This window comes from Carassius carassius, unplaced genomic scaffold (assembly GCF_963082965.1).
Source record: "Carassius carassius unplaced genomic scaffold, fCarCar2.1 SCAFFOLD_60, whole genome shotgun sequence".
In the NCBI taxonomy this organism is placed as follows: Eukaryota; Metazoa; Chordata; class Actinopteri; order Cypriniformes; family Cyprinidae; genus Carassius; species Carassius carassius.
This window is the reverse complement of record NW_026775084.1, coordinates 980,001-997,516: the sequence shown is the minus strand read 5'-3', so window position 1 is coordinate 997,516 and position 17,516 is coordinate 980,001. Positions and strand designations below refer to the sequence as shown.

Genomic DNA, 17,516 nt, shown 5'->3' with positions numbered 1-17,516 from the left:
CAGTTTTCTAAGACTGGGCATTGACTCTTTTTTTTTTTTTTGCAAGATTATTAGACAATTAGTGAAAAGTTCCAAAAGTACTAACCAGGCCCAAACCTGTTTCGGTTTTCTAAGACTGGGCATTGACTCTTTTTTTTTATTTTTTTTTTATGCAAAACTATTAGATAATTACTGAAAAATTCCAAAAGTACTAACCTGGCCCAAACCTGTTTCGGTTTTCTAAGACTGGGCATTGACTCTTTTTTTTTTTTTTTTTTGCAAGATTATTAGACAATTAGTGAAAAGTTCCAAAAGTACTAAACAGGCCCAAACCTGTTTCGGTTTTTTAAGACTGGGCATTGACCATTAGCTTCTGAGATCAGACGAGATCGGGCATAGCCAGGCTGGTATGGCCGTAAGCGAAGGAGGCTGCAACGAGAGGGCTATTTAAAGATCAGCCACTATAATCGGTATTTCCAGGCAGTCTCCCATCCAAGTACTAACTGGGCCCAAACCTGCTTAGATTCTGAGATTGGGCATTGACTCTTTATTTATTTAATTTTTTTATTGCAAATTTATTACATAATTACTGAAAATTTCCAAAAGTACTAACCTGGCCCAAACGTGTTTCGGTTTTCTAAGACTGGGCATTGACTCTTTGTTTTTTTTGTTTTTTTTCAAGATTATTAGACAATTAGTGAAAAGTTCCAAAAGTACTAACCAGGCCCAAACCTGTTTCGGTTTTCTAAGACTGGGCATTGACTCTTTTTTTTTTTTTTTTATGCAAAACTATTAGATAATTACTGAAAATTTCCAAAAGTACTAACCTGGCCCAAACCTGTTTCGGTTTTCTAAGACGGCATTGACTCTTTTTTTTTTTTTTGGCAAGATTATTAGACAATTAGTGAAAATTTCCAAAAGTACTAACCTGGCCCAAACCTGTTTCAGTTTTCTAAGACTGGGCATTGACTTTTTTTTTTTTTTTTGCAAGATTATTAGACAATTAGTGAAAAGTTCCAAAAGTACTAACCAGGCCCAAACCTGTTTCGGTTTTCTAAGACTGGGCATTGACTCTTTTTTTTTTTTTTTTTATTTATGCAACACTATTAGATAATTACTGAAAAATTCCAAAAGTACTAACCTGGCCCAAACCTGTTTCGGTTTTCTAAGACTGGGCATTGACTCTTTTTTTTTTTTTTTTTTTGCAAGATTATTAGACAATTAGTGAAAAGTTCCAAAAGTACTAACCAGGCCCAAACCTGTTTCGGTTTTCTAAGACTGGGCATTGACTCTTTTTTTTTTTTTTTTATTTATGCAAAACTATTAGATAATTACTGAAAATTTCCAAAAGTACTTACCTGGCCCAAACCTGTTTCGGTTATGTAAGACTGGGCATTGACTCTTTTTTTTTTTTTTTTGCAAGATTATTAGATAATTACTGAAAAATTCCAAAAGTACTAACCTGGCCCAAACCTGTTTCGGTTTTCTAAGACTGGGCATTGACTCTTTTTTTTTTTTTTTTTTTTATGCAAAACTATTAGATAATTACTAATAATTTCCAAAAGTACTAACCTGGCCCAAACCTGTTTCGGTTTTCTAAGACTGGGCATTGACTCTTTTTTTTTTTTGCAAGATTATTAGACAATTAGTGAAAATTTTCGAAAAAAGTACTAACCAGGCCCAAACCTGTTTCGGTTTTCTAAGATTGGGCATTGACTCTTTTTTTTTTTTTTTTTTTTTAATTTATGCAAAACTATTAGATAATTACTGAAAAATTCCAAAAGTACTAGGCTGCAAAGAGAGGGCTATTTAAAGATCAGCCACTATAACCGCCAGTGCATTATATAAGTAGAGAAGGAAACCTAAAAGCTTACAGCACCTGGTATTCCCAGGCAGTCTCCCATCCAAGTACTATCTAGGCCCAAACCTGCTTAGATTCTGAGATTGGGCAATGACTCTTTTTTAATTTAATTTTTTTTTTTGCAAATTTATTACATAATTACTGAAAATTTCCAAAAGTACTAACCTGGCCCAAACCTGTTTCGGTTTTCTAAGACTGGGCATTGACTCTTTTTTTTTTTTATTTATGCAAAACTATTAGATAATTACTGAAAATTTCCAAAAGTACTAACCTGGCCCAAACCTGTTTCGGTTTTCGAAGACTGGGCATTGACTCTTTTTTTTTTTTTTTGCTAGATTATTAGACAATTAGTGAAAAGTTCCAAAAGTACTAAACAGGCCCAAACCTGTTTCGGTTTTTTAAGACTGGGCATTGACTCTTAGCTTCCGAGATCAGACGAGATCGGGCATAGCCAGGCTGGTATGGCCGTAAGCGAAGGAGGCTGCAAAGAGAGGGCTATTTAAAGATCAGCCACTATAACCGCCAGTGCATTATATAAGTAGAGAAGGAAACCTAAAAGCTTACAGCACCTGGTATTCCCAGGCGGTCTCCCATCCAAGTACTAAACAGGCCCAAACCTGCTTAGCTTCCGAGATCAGACGAGATCAGGCATAGCCAGGCTGGTATGGCCGTAAGCGAAGGAGGCTGCAAAGAGAGGGCTATTTAAAGATCAGCCACTATAATCGGTATTTCCAGGCAGTCTCCCATCCAAGTACTATCTAGGCCCAAACCTGCTTAGATTCTGAGATTGGGCAATGACTCTTTTTTAATTTAATTTTTTTTTTTGCAAATTTATTACATAATTACTGAAAAATTTCAAAAGTACTAACCTGGCCCAAACGTGTTTCGGTTTTCTAAGACTGGGCATTGACTCTTTGTTTTTTTTGTTTTTTTTCAAGATTATTAGACAATTAGTGAAAAGTTCCAAAAGTACTAACCAGGCCCAAACCTGTTTCGGTTTTCTAAGACTGGGCATTGACTCTTTTTTTTTTTTATTTATGCAAAACTATTAGATAATTACTGAAAATTTCCAAAAGTACTAACCTGGCCCAAACCTGTTTCGGTTTTCGAAGACTGGGCATTGACTCTTTTTTTTTTTTTTTGCAAGATTATTAGACAATTAGTGAAAAGTTCCAAAAGTACTAACCAGGCCCAAACCTGTTTCGGTTTTCTAAGACTGGGCATTGACTCTTTTTTTTTTTTTATTTCTGCAAAACTATTAGATAATTACTGAAAATTTCCAAAAGTACTAACCTGGCCCAAACCTGTTTCGGTTTTCGAAGACTGGGCATTGACTCTTTTTTTTTTTTTTTGCAAGATTATTAGACAATTAGTGAAAAGTTCCAAAAGTACTAACCAGGCCCAAACCTGTTTCGGTTTTCTAAGACTGGGCATTGACTCTTTTTTTTTTTTTTTTTATTTATGCAAAACTATTAGATAATTACTGAAAATTTCCAAAAGTACTTACCTGGCCCAAACCTGTTTCGGTTATGTAAGACTGGGCATTGACTCTTTTTTTTTTTTTTTTGCAAGATTATTAGATAATTACTGAAAAATTCCAAAAGTACTAACCTGGCCCAAACCTGTTTCGGTTTTCTAAGACTGGGCATTGACTCTTTTTTTTTTTTTTTTTTTTATGCAAAACTATTAGATAATTACTAATAATTTCCAAAAGTACTAACCTGGCCCAAACCTGTTTCGGTTTTCTAAGACTGGGCATTGACTCTTTTTTTTTTTTGCAAGATTATTAGACAATTAGTGAAAATTTTCGAAAAAAGTACTAACCAGGCCCAAACCTGTTTCGGTTTTCTAAGATTGGGCATTGACTCTTTTTTTTTTTTTTTTTTTTAATTTATGCAAAACTATTAGATAATTACTGAAAAATTCCAAAAGTACTAGGCTGCAAAGAGAGGGCTATTTAAAGATCAGCCACTATAACCGCCAGTGCATTATATAAGTAGAGAAGGAAACCTAAAAGCTTACAGCACCTGGTATTCCCAGGCAGTCTCCCATCCAAGTACTATCTAGGCCCAAACCTGCTTAGATTCTGAGATTGGGCAATGACTCTTTTTTAATTTAATTTTTTTTTTTGCAAATTTATTACATAATTACTGAAAATTTCCAAAAGTACTAACCTGGCCCAAACCTGTTTCGGTTTTCTAAGACTGGGCATTGACTCTTTTTTTTTTTTATTTATGCAAAACTATTAGATAATTACTGAAAATTTCCAAAAGTACTAACCTGGCCCAAACCTGTTTCGGTTTTCGAAGACTGGGCATTGACTCTTTTTTTTTTTTTTTGCTAGATTATTAGACAATTAGTGAAAAGTTCCAAAAGTACTAACCAGGCCCAAACCTGTTTCGGTTTTCTAAGACTGGGCATTGACTCTTTTTTTTTTTTTTTTATTTATGCAAAACTATTAGATAATTACTGAAAATTTCCAAAAGTACTAACCTGGCCCAAACCTGTTTCGGTTATCTAAGACTGGGCATTGACTCTTTTTTTTTTTTTTTTGCAAGATTATTAGACAATTAGTGAAAAGTTCCAAAAGTACTAACCAGGCCCAAACCTGTTTCGGTTTTCTAAGACTGGGCATTGACTCTTTTTTTTTTTTATTTCTGCAAAACTATTAGATAATTACTGAAAATTTCCAAAAGTACTAACGTGGCCCAAACCTGTTTCGGTTTTCTAAGACTGGGCATTGACTCTTTTTTTTTGCAAGATTATTAGACAATTAGTGAAAAGTTCCGAAAGTACTAAACAGGCCCAAACCTGTTTCGGTTTTTTAAGACTGGGCATTGACTCTTAGCTTCCGAGATCAGACGAGATCGGGCATAGCCAGGCTGGTATGGCCGTAAGCGAAGGAGGCTGCAACGAGAGGGCTATTTAAAGATCAGCCACTATAATCGGTATTTCCAGGCAGTCTCCCATCCAAGTACTAACTGGGCCCAAACCTGCTTAGATTCTGAGATTGGGCATTGACTCTTTATTTATTTAATTTTTTTTTTTGCAAATTTATTACATAATTACTGAAAATTTCCAAAAGTACTAACCTGGCCCAAACCTGTTTCGGTTTTCTAAGACTGGGCATTGACTCTTTGTTTTTTTTGTTTTTTTTCAAGATTATTAGACAATTAGTGAAAAGTTCCAAAAGTACTAACCAGGCCCAAACCTGTTTCGGTTTTCTAAGACTGGGCATTGACTCTTTTTTTTTTTTTTTTGCAAGATTATTAGACAATTAGTGAAAAGTTCCAAAAGTACTAACCAGGCCCAAACCTGTTTCGGTTTTCTAAGACTGGGCATTGACTCTTTTTTTTTTTTATTTATGCAAAACTATTAGATAATTACTGAAAAATTCCAAAAGTACTAACCTGGCCCAAACCTGTTTCGGTTTTCTAAGACTGGGCATTGACTCTTTTTTTTTTTTTTTTTTTGCAAGATTATTAGACAATTAGTGAAAAGTTCCAAAAGTACTAAACAGGCCCAAACCTGTTTCGGTTTTTTAAGACTGGGCATTGACTCTTAGCTTCCGAGATCAGACGAGATCGGGCATAGCCAGGCTGGTATGGCCGTAAGCGAAGGAGGCTGCAACGAGAGGGCTATTTAAAGATCAGCCACTATAATCGGTATTTCCAGGCAGTCTCCCATCCAAGTACTAACTGGGCCCAAACCTGCTTAGATTCTGAGATTGGGCATTGACTCTTTATTTATTTAATTTTTTTTTTTGCAAATTTATTACATAATTACTGAAAATTTCCAAAAGTACTAACCTGGCCCAAACCTGTTTCGGTTTTCTAAGACTGGGCATTGACTCTTTTTTTTTTTTTTTTTTTGCAAGATTATTAGACAATTAGTGAAAAGTTCCAAAAGTACTAACCAGGCCCAAACCTGTTTCGGTTTTCTAAGACTGGGCATTGACTCTTTGTTTTTTTTTGTTTTTTTCAAGATTATTAGACAATTAGTGAAAAGTTCCAAAAGTACTAACCAGGCCCAAACCTGTTTCGGTTTTCTAAGACTGGGCATTGACTCTTTTTTTTTTTTTTTTGCAAGATTATTAGACAATTAGTGAAAAGTTCCAAAAGTACTAACCAGGCCCAAACCTGTTTCGGTTTTCTAAGACTGGGCATTGACTCTTTTTTTTTTTTTTTATGCAAAACTATTAGATAATTACTGAAAAATTCCAAAAGTACTAACCTGGCCCAAACCTGTTTCGGTTTTCTAAGACTGGGCATTGACTCTTTTTTTTTTTTTTTTTTGCAAGATTATTAGACAATTAGTGAAAAGTTCCAAAAGTACTAAACAGGCCCAAACCTGTTTCGGTTTTTTAAGACTGGGCATTGACTCTTAGCTTCCGAGATCAGACGAGATCGGGCATAGCCAGGCTGGTATGGCCGTAAGCGAAGGAGGCTGCAAAGAGAGGGCTATTTAAAGATCAGCCACTATAATCGGTATTTCCAGGCAGTCTCCCATCCAAGTACTAACTGGGCCCAAACCTGCTTAGATTCTGAGATTGGGCATTGACTCTATTTATTTAAATTTTTTTTTGCAAATTTATTACATAATTACTGAAAATTTCCAAAAGTACTAACCTGGCCCAAACCTGTTTCGGTTTTCTAAGACTGGGCATTGACTCTTTTTTTTTTTTTTTTTGCAAGATTATTAGACATTTAGTGAAAAGTTTCAAAAGTACTAACCAGGCCCAAACCTGTTTCGGTTTTCTAAGACTGGGCATTGACTTTTTTTTTTTTTTTTTTTTTATGCAAAACTATTAGATAATTACTGAAAAATTCCAAAAGTACTAGGCTGCAAAGAGAGGGCTATTTAAAGATCAGCGACTATAACCGCCAGTGCATTATATAAGTAGAGAAGGAAACCTAAAAGCTTACAGCACCTGGTATTCCCAGGCGGTCTCCCAACCAAGTACTAACCAGGCCCAAACCTGCTTATCTTCCGAGATCAGCCGAGATCGGGCATAGCCAGGCTGGTATGGCCGTAAGCGAAGGAGGCTGCAAAGAGAGGGCTATTTAAAGATCAGCCACTATAACCGCCAGTGCATTATATAAGTAGAGAAGGAAACCTAAAAGCTTACAGCACCTGGTATTCCCAGGCGGTCTCCCATCCAAGTACTAACCAGGCCCAAACCTGCTTAGCTTCCGAGATCAGACGAGATCAGGCATAGCCAGGCTGGTATGGCCGTAAGCGAAGGAGGCTGCAAAGAGAGGGCTATTTAAAGATCAGCCACTATAATCGTTATTTCCAGGCAGTCTCCCATCCAAGTACTATCTAGGCCCAAACCTGCTTAGATTCTGAGATTGGGCAATGACTCTTTTTTAATTTAATTTTTTTTTTTGCAAATTTATTACATAATTACTGAAAATTTCCAAAAGTACTAACCTGGCCCAAACCTGTTTTGGTTTTCTAAGACTGGGCATTGACTCTTTTTTTTTTTTATTTATGCAAAACTATTAGATAATTACTGAAAATTTCCAAAAGTACTAACCTGGCCCAAACCTGTTTCGGTTTTCAAAGACTGGGCATTGACTCTTTTTTTTTTTTTTTTGCTAGATTATTAGACAATTAGTGAAAAGTTCCAAAAGTACTAACCAGGCCCAAACCTGTTTCGGTTTTCTAAGACTGGGCATTGACTCTTTTTTTTTTAAATTTATTTATGCAAAACTATTAGATAATTACTGAAAATTTCCAAAAGTACTAACCTGGCCCAAACCTGTTTCGGTTATCTAAGACTGGGCATTGACTCTTTTTTTTTTTTTTTTGCAAGATTATTAGACAATTAGTGAAAAGTTCCAAAAGTACTAACCAGGCCCAAACCTGTTTCGGTTTTCTAAGACTGGGCATTGACTCTTTTTTTTTTTTATTTCTGCAAAACTATTAGATAATTACTGAAAATTTCCAAAAGTACTAACCTGGCCCAAACCTGTTTCGGTTTTCTAAGACTGGGCATTGACTCTTTTTTTTTTTTTTTTTTTGCAAGATTATTAGACAATTAGTGAAAAGTTCCAAAAGTACTAACCTGGCCCAAACCTGTTTCGGTTATCTAAGACTGGGCATTGACTCTTTTTTTTTTTTTTTTTGCAAGATTATTAGACAATTAGTGAAAAGTTCCAAAAGTACTAAACAGGCCCAAACCTGTTTCGGTTTTTTAAGACTGGGCATTGACTCTTAGCTTCCGAGATCAGACGAGATCGGGCATAGCCAGGCTGGTATGGCCGTAAGCGAAGGAGGCTGCAAAGAGAGGGCTATTTAAAGATCAGCCACTATAACCGCCAGTGCATTATATAAGTAGAGAAGGAAACCTAAAAGCTTACAGCACCTGGTATTCCCAGGCGGTCTCCCATCCAAGTACTAAACAGGCCCAAACCTGCTTAGCTTCCGAGATCAGACGAGATCAGGCATAGCCAGGCTGGTATGGCCGTAAGCGAAGGAGGCTGCAAAGAGAGGGCTATTTAAAGATCAGCCACTATAATCGGTATTTCCAGGCAGTCTCCCATCCAAGTACTATCTAGGCCCAAACCTGCTTAGATTCTGAGATTGGGCAATGACTCTTTTTTAATTTAATTTTTTTTTTTGCAAATTTATTACATAATTACTGAAAATTTCCAAAAGTACTAACCTGGCCCAAACGTGTTTCGGTTTTCTAAGACTGGGCATTGACTCTTTGTTTTTTTTGTTTTTTTTCAAGATTATTAGACAATTAGTGAAAAGTTCCAAAAGTACTAACCAGGCCCAAACCTGTTTCGGTTTTCTAAGACTGGGCATTGACTCTTTTTTTTTTTTATTTATGCAAAACTATTAGATAATTACTGAAAATTTCCAAAAGTACTAACCTGGCCCAAACCTGTTTCGGTTTTCGAAGACTGGGCATTGACTCTTTTTTTTTTTTTTTGCAAGATTATTAGACAATTAGTGAAAAGTTCCAAAAGTACTAACCAGGCCCAAACCTGTTTCGGTTTTCTAAGACTGGGCATTGACTCTTTTTTTTTTTTTATTTCTGCAAAACTATTAGATAATTACTGAAAATTTCCAAAAGTACTAACCTGGCCCAAACCTGTTTCGGTTATGTAAGACTGGGCATTGACTCTTTTTTTTTTTTTTTGCAAGATTATTAGATAATTACTGAAAAATTCCAAAAGTACTAACCTGGCCCAAACCTGTTTCGGTTTTCTAAGACTGGGCATTGACTCTTTTTTTTTTTTTTTATTTATGCAAAACTATTAGATAATTACTAATAATTTCCAAAAGTACTAACCTGGCCCAAACCTGTTTCGGTTTTCTAAGACTGGGCATTGACTCTTTTTTTTTTTTGCAAGATTATTAGACAATTAGTGAAAATTTTCGAAAAAAGTACTAACCAGGCCCAAACCTGTTTCGGTTTTCTAAGACTGGGCATTGACTCTTTTTTTTTTTTTTTTATTTATGCAAAACTATTAGATAATTACTGAAAATTTCCAAAAGTACTAACCTGGCCCAAACCTGTTTCGGTTATGTAAGACTGGGCATTGACTCTTTTTTTTTTTTTTTGCAAGATTATTAGATAATTACTGAAAAATTCCAAAAGTACTAACCTGGCCCAAACCTGTTTCGGTTTTCTAAGACTGGGCATTGACTCTTTTTTTTTTTTTTTATTTATGCAAAACTATTAGATAATTACTAATAATTTCCAAAAGTACTAACCTGGCCCAAACCTGTTTCGGTTTTCTAAGACTGGGCATTGACTCTTTTTTTTTTTTGCAAGATTATTAGACAATTAGTGAAAATTTTCGAAAAAAGTACTAACCAGGCCCAAACCTGTTTCGGTTTTCTAAGACTGGGCATTGACTCTTTTTTTTTTTTTTTTTTTTTTTTGCTAGATTATTAGACAATTAGTGAAAAGTTCCAAACGTACTAAACAGGCCCAAACCTGTTTCGGTTTTTTAAGATTGGGCATTGACTCTTTTTTTTTTTTTTTTTTTTTAATTTATGCAAAACTATTAGATAATTACTGAAAAATTCCAAAAGTACTACGCTGCAAAGAGAGGGCTATTTAAAGATCAGCGACTATAACCGCCAGTGCATTATATAAGTAGAGAAGGAAACCTAAAAGCTTACAGCACCTGGTATTCCCAGGCGGTCTCCCAACCAAGTACTAACCAGGCCCAAACCTGCTTATCTTCCGAGATCAGCCGAGATCGGGCATAGCCAGGCTGGTATGGCCGTAAGCGAAGGAGGCTGCAAAGAGATGGCTATTTAAAGATCAGCCACTATAACCGCCAGTGCATTATATAAGTAGAGAAGGAAACCTAAAAGCTTACAGCACCTGGTATTCCCAGGCGGTCTCCCATCCAAGTACTAACCAGGCCCAAACCTCTGCTTAGCTTCCGAGATCAGACAAGATCGGGCATGGCCAGGCTGGTATGGCCGTAAGCGAAGGAGGCTGCAAAGAGAGGGCTATTTAAAGATCAGCCACTATAATCGGTATTTCCAGGCAGTCTCCCATCCAAGTACTATCTAGGCCCAAGCCTGCTTAGATTCTGAGATTGGGCATTGACTCTTTTTTAATTTAATTTTTTTTTTGCAAATTTATTACATAATTACTGAAAATTTCCAAAAGTACTAACCTGGCCCAAACCTGTTTCGGTTTTCTAAGACTGGGCATTGACTCTTTTTTTTTTTATTTATGCAAAACTATTAGATAATTACTGAAAATTTCCAAAAATACTAACCTGGCCCAAACCTGTTTCGGTTTTCTAAGACTGGGCATTGACTTTTTTTTTTTTTTTTTTATTTATGCAAAACTATTAGATAATTACTGAAAAATTCCAAAAGTACTAGGCTGCAAAGAGAGGGCTATTTAAAGATCAGCGACCATAACTGCCAGTGCATTATATAAGTAGAGAAGGAAACCTAAAAGCTTACAGCACCTGGTATTCCCAGGCGGTCTCCCAACCAAGTACTAACCAGGCCCAAACCTGCTTATCTTCCGAGATCAGCCGAGATCGGGCATAGCCAGGCTGGTATGGCCGTAAGCGAAGGAGGCTGCAAAGAGAGGGCTATTTAAAGATCAGCCACTATAACCGCCAGTGCATTATATAAGTAGAGAAGGAAACCTAAAAGCTTACAGCACCTGGTATTCCCAGGCGGTCTCCCATCCAAGTACTAACCAGGCCCAAACCTCTGCTTAGCTTCCGAGATCAGACGAGATCAGGCATAGCCAGGCTGGTATGGCCGTAAGCGAAGGAGGCTGCAAAGAGAGGGCTATTTAAAGATCAGCCACTATAATCGTTATTTCCAGGCAGTCTCCCATCCAAGTACTATCTAGGCCCAAACCTGCTTAGATTCTGAGATTGGGCAATGACTCTTTTTTAATTTAATTTTTTTTTTTGCAAATTTATTACATAATTACTGAAAATTTCCAAAAGTACTAACCTGGCCCAAACCTGTTTCGGTTTTCTAAGACTGGGCATTGACTCTTTTTTTTTTTTATTTATGCAAAACTATTAGATAATTACTGAAAATTTCCAAAAGTACTAACCTGGCCCAAACCTGTTTCGGTTTTCGAAGACTGGGCATTGACTCTTTTTTTTTTTTTTTGCTAGATTATTAGACAATTAGTGAAAAGTTCCAAAAGTACTAACCAGGCCCAAACCTGTTTCGGTTTTCTAAGACTGGGCTTTGACTCTTTTTTTTTTTTATTTATTTATGCAAAACTATTAGATAATTACTGAAAATTTCCAAAAGTACTAACCTGGCCCAAACCTGTTTCGGTTATCTAAGACTGGGCATTGACTCTTTTTTTTTTTTTTTTGCAAGATTATTAGACAATTAGTGAAAAGTTCCAAAAGTACTAACCAGGCCCAAACCTGTTTCGGTTTTCTAAGACTGGGCATTGACTCTTTTTTTTTTTATTTCTGCAAAACTATTAGATAATTACTGAAAATTTCCAAAAGTACTAACCTGGCCCAAACCTGTTTCGGTTTTCTAAGACTGGGCATTGACTCTTTTTTTTTTTTTTTTTTTGCAAGATTATTAGACAATTAGTGAAAAGTTCCAAAAGTACTAAACAGGCCCAAACCTGTTTCGGTTTTTTAAGACTGGGCATTGACTCTTAGCTTCCGAGATCAGACGAGATCGGGCATAGCCAGGCTGGTATGGCCGTAAGCAAAGGAGGCTGCAACGAGAGGGCTATTTAAAGATCAGCCACTATAATCGGTATTTCCAGGCAGTCTCCCATCCAAGTACTAACTGGGCCCAAACCTGCTTAGATTCTGAGATTGGGCATTGACTCTTTATTTATTTAATTTTTTTTTTTGCAAATTTATTACATAATTACTGAAAATTTCCAAAAGTACTAACCTGGCCCAAACCTGTTTCGGTTTTCTAAGACTGGGCATTGACTCTTTTTTTTTTTTTTTTTTTGCAAGATTATTAGACAATTAGTGAAAAGTTCCAAAAGTACTAACCAGGCCCAAACCTGTTTCGGTTTTCTAAGACTGGGCATTGACTCTTTGTTTTTTTTTGTTTTTTTCAAGATTATTAGACAATTAGTGAAAAGTTCCAAAAGTACTAACCAGGCCCAAACCTGTTTCGGTTTTCTAAGACTGGGCATTGACTCTTTTTTTTTTTTTTTTGCAAGATTATTAGACAATTAGTGAAAAGTTCCAAAAGTACTAACCAGGCCCAAACCTGTTTCGGTTTTCTAAGACTGGGCATTGAATCTTTTTTTTTTTTTTTATGCAAAACTATTAGATAATTACTGAAAAATTCCAAAAGTACTAACCTGGCCCAAACCTGTTTCGGTTTTCTAAGACTGGGCATTGACTCTTTTTTTTTTTTTTTTTTGCAAGATTATTAGACAATTAGTGAAAAGTTCCAAAAGTACTAAACAGGCCCAAACCTGTTTCGGTTTTTTAAGACTGGGCATTGACTCTTAGCTTCCGAGATCAGACGAGATCGGGCATAGCCAGGCTGGTATGGCCGTAAGCGAAGGAGGCTGCAAAGAGAGGGCTATTTAAAGATCAGCCACTATAATCGGTATTTCCAGGCAGTCTCCCATCCAAGTACTAACTGGGCCCAAACCTGCTTAGATTCTGAGATTGGGCATTGACTCTTTATTTATTTAATTTTTTTTTTGCAAATTTATTACATAATTACTGAAAATTTCCAAAAGTACTAACCTGGCCCAAACCTGTTTCGGTTTTCTAAGACTGGGCATTGACTCTTTTTTTTTTTTTTTTTGCAAGATTATTAGACAATTAGTGAAAAGTTTCAAAAGTACTAACCAGGCCCAAACCTGTTTCGGTTTTCTAAGACTGGGCATTGACTTTTTTTTTTTTTTTTTTTTTATGCAAAACTATTAGATAATTACTGAAAAATTCCAAAAGTACTAGGCTGCAAAGAGAGGGCTATTTAAAGATCAGCGACTATAACCGCCAGTGCATTATATAAGTAGAGAAGGAAACCTAAAAGCTTACAGCACCTGGTATTCCCAGGCGGTCTCCCAACCAAGTACTAACCAGGCCCAAACCTGCTTATCTTCCGAGATCAGCCGAGATCGGGCATAGCCAGGCTGGTATGGCCGTAAGCGAAGGAGGCTGCAAAGAGAGGGCTATTTAAAGATCAGCCACTATAACCGCCAGTGCATTATATAAGTAGAGAAGGAAACCTAAAAGCTTACAGCAACTGGTATTCCCAGGCGGTCTCCCATCCAAGTACTAACCAGGCCCAAACCTGTTTAGCTTCCGAGATCAGACAAGATCGGGCATGGCCAGGCTGGTATGGCCGTAAGCGAAGGAGGCTGCAAAGAGAGGGCTATTAAAAGATCAGCCACTATAATCGGTATTTCCAGGCAGTCTCCCATCCAAGTACTATCTAGGCCCAAACCTGCTTAGATTCTGAGATTGGGCATTGACTCTTTTTTAATTTAATTTTTTTTTTGCAAATTTATTACATAATTACTGAAAATTTCCAAAAGTACTAACCTGGCCCAAACCTGTTTCGGTTTTCTAAGACTGGGCATTGACTCTTTTTTTTTTTTTTTTTTTTGCAAGATTATTAGACAATTAGTGAAAAGTTCCAAAAGTACTAACCAGGCCCAAACCTGTTTCGGTTTTCTAAGACTGGGCATTGACTCTTTTTTTTTTTTATTTATGCAAAACTATTAGATAATTACTGAAAATTTCCAAAAGTACTAACCTGGCCCAAACCTGTTTCGGTTTTCTAAGACTGGGCATTGACTCTTTTTTTTTTTTTTTGCAAGATTATTAGACAATTAGTGAAAAGTTCCAAAAGTACTAACCAGGCCCAAACCTGTTTCGGTTTTCTAAGACTGGGCATTGACTCTTTTTTTTTTTTTTTATTTATGCAAAACTATTAGATAATTACTGAAAAATTCCAAAAGTACTAGGCTGCAAAGAGAGGGCTATTTAAAGATCAGCGACTATAACCGCCAGTGCATTATATAAGTAGAGAAGGAAACCTAAAAGCTTACAGCACCTGGTATTCCCAGGCGGTCTCCCAACCAAGTACTAACCAGGCCCAAACCTGCTTATCTTCCGAGATCAGCCGAGATCGGGCATAGCCAGGCTGGTATGGCCGTAAGCGAAGGAGGCTGCAAAGAGAGGGCTATTTAAAGATCAGCCACTATAACCGCCAGTGCATTATATAAGTAGAGAAGGAAACCTAAAAGCTTACAGCACCTGGTATTCCCAGGCGGTCTCCCATCCAAGTACTTACCAGGCCCAAACCTGCTTAGCTTCCGAGATCAGACAAGATCGGGCATGGCCAGGCTGGTATGGCCGTAAGCGAAGGAGGCTGCAAAGAGAGGGCTATTTAAAGATCAGCCATTATAATCGGTATTTCCAGGCAGTCTCCCATCCAAGTACTATCTAGGCCCAAACCTGCTTAGATTCTGAGATTGGGCATTGACTCTTTTTTAATTTAATTTTTTTTTTGCAAATTTATTACATAATTACTGAAAATTTCCAAAAGTACTAACCTGGCCCAAACCTGTTTCGGTTTTCTAAGACTGGGCATTGACTCTTTTTTTTTTTTTTTTTTTGCAAGATTATTAGACAATTAGTGAAAAGTTCCAAAAGTACTAACCAGGCCCAAACCTGTTTCGGTTTTCTAAGACTGGGCATTGACTCTTTTTTTTTTTATTTATGCAAAACTATTAGATAATTACTGAAAATTTCCAAAAGTACTAACCTGGCCCAAACCTGTTTCGGTTTTCTAAGACTGGGCATTGACTCTTTTTTTTTTTTTTTGCAAGATTATTAGACAATTAGTGAAAAGTTCCAAAAGTACTAACCAGGCCCAAACCTGTTTCGGTTTTCTAAGCCTGGGCATTGACTCTTTTTTTTTTTTTTTATTTATGCAAAACTATTAGATAATTACTGAAAATTTCCAAAAGTACTAACCTGGCCCAAACCTGTTTCGGTTTTCTAAGACTGGGCATTGACTCTTTTTTTTTTTTTTTGCAAGATTATTAGACAATTAGTGAAAAGTTCCAAAAGTACTAACCAGGCCCAAACCTGTTTCGGTTTTCTAAGACTGGGCATTGACTCTTTTTTTTTTTTATTTATGCAAAACTATTAGATAATTACTGAAAATTTCCAAAAGTACTAACCTGGCCCAAACCTGTTTCAGTTTTCTAAGACTGGGCATTGACTCTTTTTTTTTTTTTTTGCAAGATTATTAGACAATTAGTGAAAAGTTCCAAAAGTACTAACCAGGCCCAAACCTGTTTCGGTTTTCTAAGACTGGGCATTGACTCTTTTTTTTTTTTTTTTTAATTTATGCAAAACTATTAGATAATTACTGAAAAATTCCAAAAGTACTAACCTGGCCCAAACCTGTTTCGGTTTTCTAAGACTGGGCATTGACTTTTTTTTTTTTTTTTTTTTTGCAAGATTATTAGACAATTAGTAAAAAGTTCCAAAAGTACTAAACAGGCCCAAACCTGTTTCGGTTTTTTAAGACTGGGCATTGACCATTAGCTTCCGAGATCAGACGAGATCTGGCATAGCCAGGCTGGTATGGCCGTAAGCGAAGGAGGCTGCAACGAGAGGGCTATTTAAAGATCAGCCACTATAATCGGTATTTCCAGGCAGTCTCCCATCCAAGTACTAACTGGGCCCAAACCTGCTTAGATTCTGAGATTGGGCATTGACTCTTTATTTATTTAATTTTTTTTTTGCAAATTTATTACATAATTACTGAAAATTTCCAAAAGTACTAACCTGGCCCAAACGTGTTTCGGTTTTCTAAGACTGGGCATTGACTCTTTGTTTTTTTTTGTTTTTTTCAAGATTATTAGACAATTAGTGAAAAGTTCCAAAAGTACTAACCAGGCCCAAACCTGTTTCGGTTTTCTAAGACTGGGCATTGACTCTTTTTTTTTTTTATTTATGCAAAACTATTAGATAATTACTGAAAATTTCCAAAAGTACTAACCTGGCCCAAACCTGTTTCGGTTTTCTAAGACTGGGCATTGACTCTTTTTTTTTTTTTTGCAAGATTATTAGACAATTAGTGAAAAGTTCCAAAAGTACTAACCAGGCCCAAACCTGTTTCGGTTTTCTAAGACTGGGCATTGACTCTTTTTTTTTTTTATTTATGCAAAACTATTAGATAATTACTGAAAATTTCCAAAAGTACTAACCTGGCCCAAACCTGTTTCAGTTTTCTAAGACTGGGCATTGACTCTTTTTTTTTTTTTTTTGCAAGATTATTAGACAATTAGTCAAAAGTTCCAAAAGTACTAACCAGGCCCAAACCTGTTTCGGTTTTCTAAGACTGGGCATTGACTCTTTTGTTTTTTTTTTTTATTTATGCAAAACTATTAGATAATTACTGAAAAATTCCAAAAGTACTAACCTGGCCCAAACCTGTTTCGGTTTTCTAAGACTGGGCATTGACTCTTTTTTTTTTTTTTTTTTTGCAAGATTATTAGACAATTAGTGAAAAGTTCCAAAAGTACTAAACAGGCCCAAACCTGTTTCGTTTTTTTAAGACTGGGCATTGACCATTAGCTTCCGAGATCAGACGAGATCGGGCATAGCCAGGCTGGTATGGCCGTAAGGGAAGGAGGCTGCAACGAGAGGGCTATTTAAAGATCAGCCACTATAATCGGTATTTCCAGGCAGTCTCCCATCCAAGTACTAACTGGGCCCAAACCTGCTTAGATTCTGAGATTGGGCATTGACTCTTTATTTATTTAATTTTTTTTTTGCAAATTTATTACATAATTACTGAAAATTTCCAAAAGTACTAACCTGGCCCAAACGTGTTTCGGTTTTCTAAGACTGGGCATTGACTCTTTGTTTTTTTTTTTTTTTTGCAAGATTATTAGACAATTAGTGAAAATTTTCGAAAAAAGTACTAACCAGGCCCAAACCTGTTTCGGTTTTCTAAGACTGGGCATTGACTCTTTGTTTTTTGTTTTTTTTTCAAGATTATTAGACAATTAGTGAAAAGTTCCAAAAGTACTAACCAGGCCCAAACCTGTTTCGGTTTTCTAAGACTGGGCATTGACTCTTTTTTTTTTTTTTTTTTTTTTTTGCTAGATTATTAGACAATTAGTGAAAAGTTCCAAAAGTACTAAACAGGCCCAAACCTGTTTCGGTTTTTTAAGACTGGG

General features: G+C 36.2%; 12 non-coding genes across 12 annotated transcripts; all 12 read right to left on the bottom strand.

Moving 5' to 3' along the window:
- Positions 1–2,397: 2,397 nt before the first annotated feature.
- On the bottom strand, positions 2,398–2,516 carry LOC132135910 (5S ribosomal RNA). Its single transcript, XR_009430826.1, has one exon. It is a non-coding gene; the product is annotated as a 5S ribosomal RNA (ribosomal RNA).
- A 4,242-nt stretch (positions 2,517–6,758) lies between these two features.
- Positions 6,759–6,877, bottom strand: LOC132136104 (5S ribosomal RNA). The gene has a single exon (XR_009431007.1). It is a non-coding gene; the product is annotated as a 5S ribosomal RNA (ribosomal RNA).
- Positions 6,878–6,961: 84 nt separating this feature from the next.
- On the bottom strand, positions 6,962–7,080 carry LOC132135367 (5S ribosomal RNA). The gene has a single exon (XR_009430315.1). It is a non-coding gene; the product is annotated as a 5S ribosomal RNA (ribosomal RNA).
- Positions 7,081–8,198: 1,118 nt separating this feature from the next.
- On the bottom strand, positions 8,199–8,317 carry LOC132135909 (5S ribosomal RNA). The gene has a single exon (XR_009430825.1). It is a non-coding gene; the product is annotated as a 5S ribosomal RNA (ribosomal RNA).
- A 1,661-nt stretch (positions 8,318–9,978) lies between these two features.
- LOC132136102 (5S ribosomal RNA) lies at positions 9,979–10,097 on the bottom strand. The gene has a single exon (XR_009431005.1). It is a non-coding gene; the product is annotated as a 5S ribosomal RNA (ribosomal RNA).
- Positions 10,098–10,181: 84 nt separating this feature from the next.
- Positions 10,182–10,302, bottom strand: LOC132136272 (5S ribosomal RNA). The gene has a single exon (XR_009431168.1). It is a non-coding gene; the product is annotated as a 5S ribosomal RNA (ribosomal RNA).
- Positions 10,303–10,785: 483 nt separating this feature from the next.
- Positions 10,786–10,904, bottom strand: LOC132136101 (5S ribosomal RNA). The gene has a single exon (XR_009431004.1). It is a non-coding gene; the product is annotated as a 5S ribosomal RNA (ribosomal RNA).
- Positions 10,905–10,988: 84 nt separating this feature from the next.
- Positions 10,989–11,109, bottom strand: LOC132136245 (5S ribosomal RNA). Its single transcript, XR_009431141.1, has one exon. It is a non-coding gene; the product is annotated as a 5S ribosomal RNA (ribosomal RNA).
- A 2,231-nt stretch (positions 11,110–13,340) lies between these two features.
- Positions 13,341–13,459, bottom strand: LOC132136100 (5S ribosomal RNA). Its single transcript, XR_009431003.1, has one exon. It is a non-coding gene; the product is annotated as a 5S ribosomal RNA (ribosomal RNA).
- An 84-nt stretch (positions 13,460–13,543) lies between these two features.
- On the bottom strand, positions 13,544–13,662 carry LOC132136239 (5S ribosomal RNA). The gene has a single exon (XR_009431135.1). It is a non-coding gene; the product is annotated as a 5S ribosomal RNA (ribosomal RNA).
- A 694-nt stretch (positions 13,663–14,356) lies between these two features.
- On the bottom strand, positions 14,357–14,475 carry LOC132136099 (5S ribosomal RNA). The gene has a single exon (XR_009431002.1). It is a non-coding gene; the product is annotated as a 5S ribosomal RNA (ribosomal RNA).
- An 84-nt stretch (positions 14,476–14,559) lies between these two features.
- On the bottom strand, positions 14,560–14,678 carry LOC132135940 (5S ribosomal RNA). The gene has a single exon (XR_009430853.1). It is a non-coding gene; the product is annotated as a 5S ribosomal RNA (ribosomal RNA).
- Between the last annotated feature and the right edge of the window lie 2,838 nt (positions 14,679–17,516).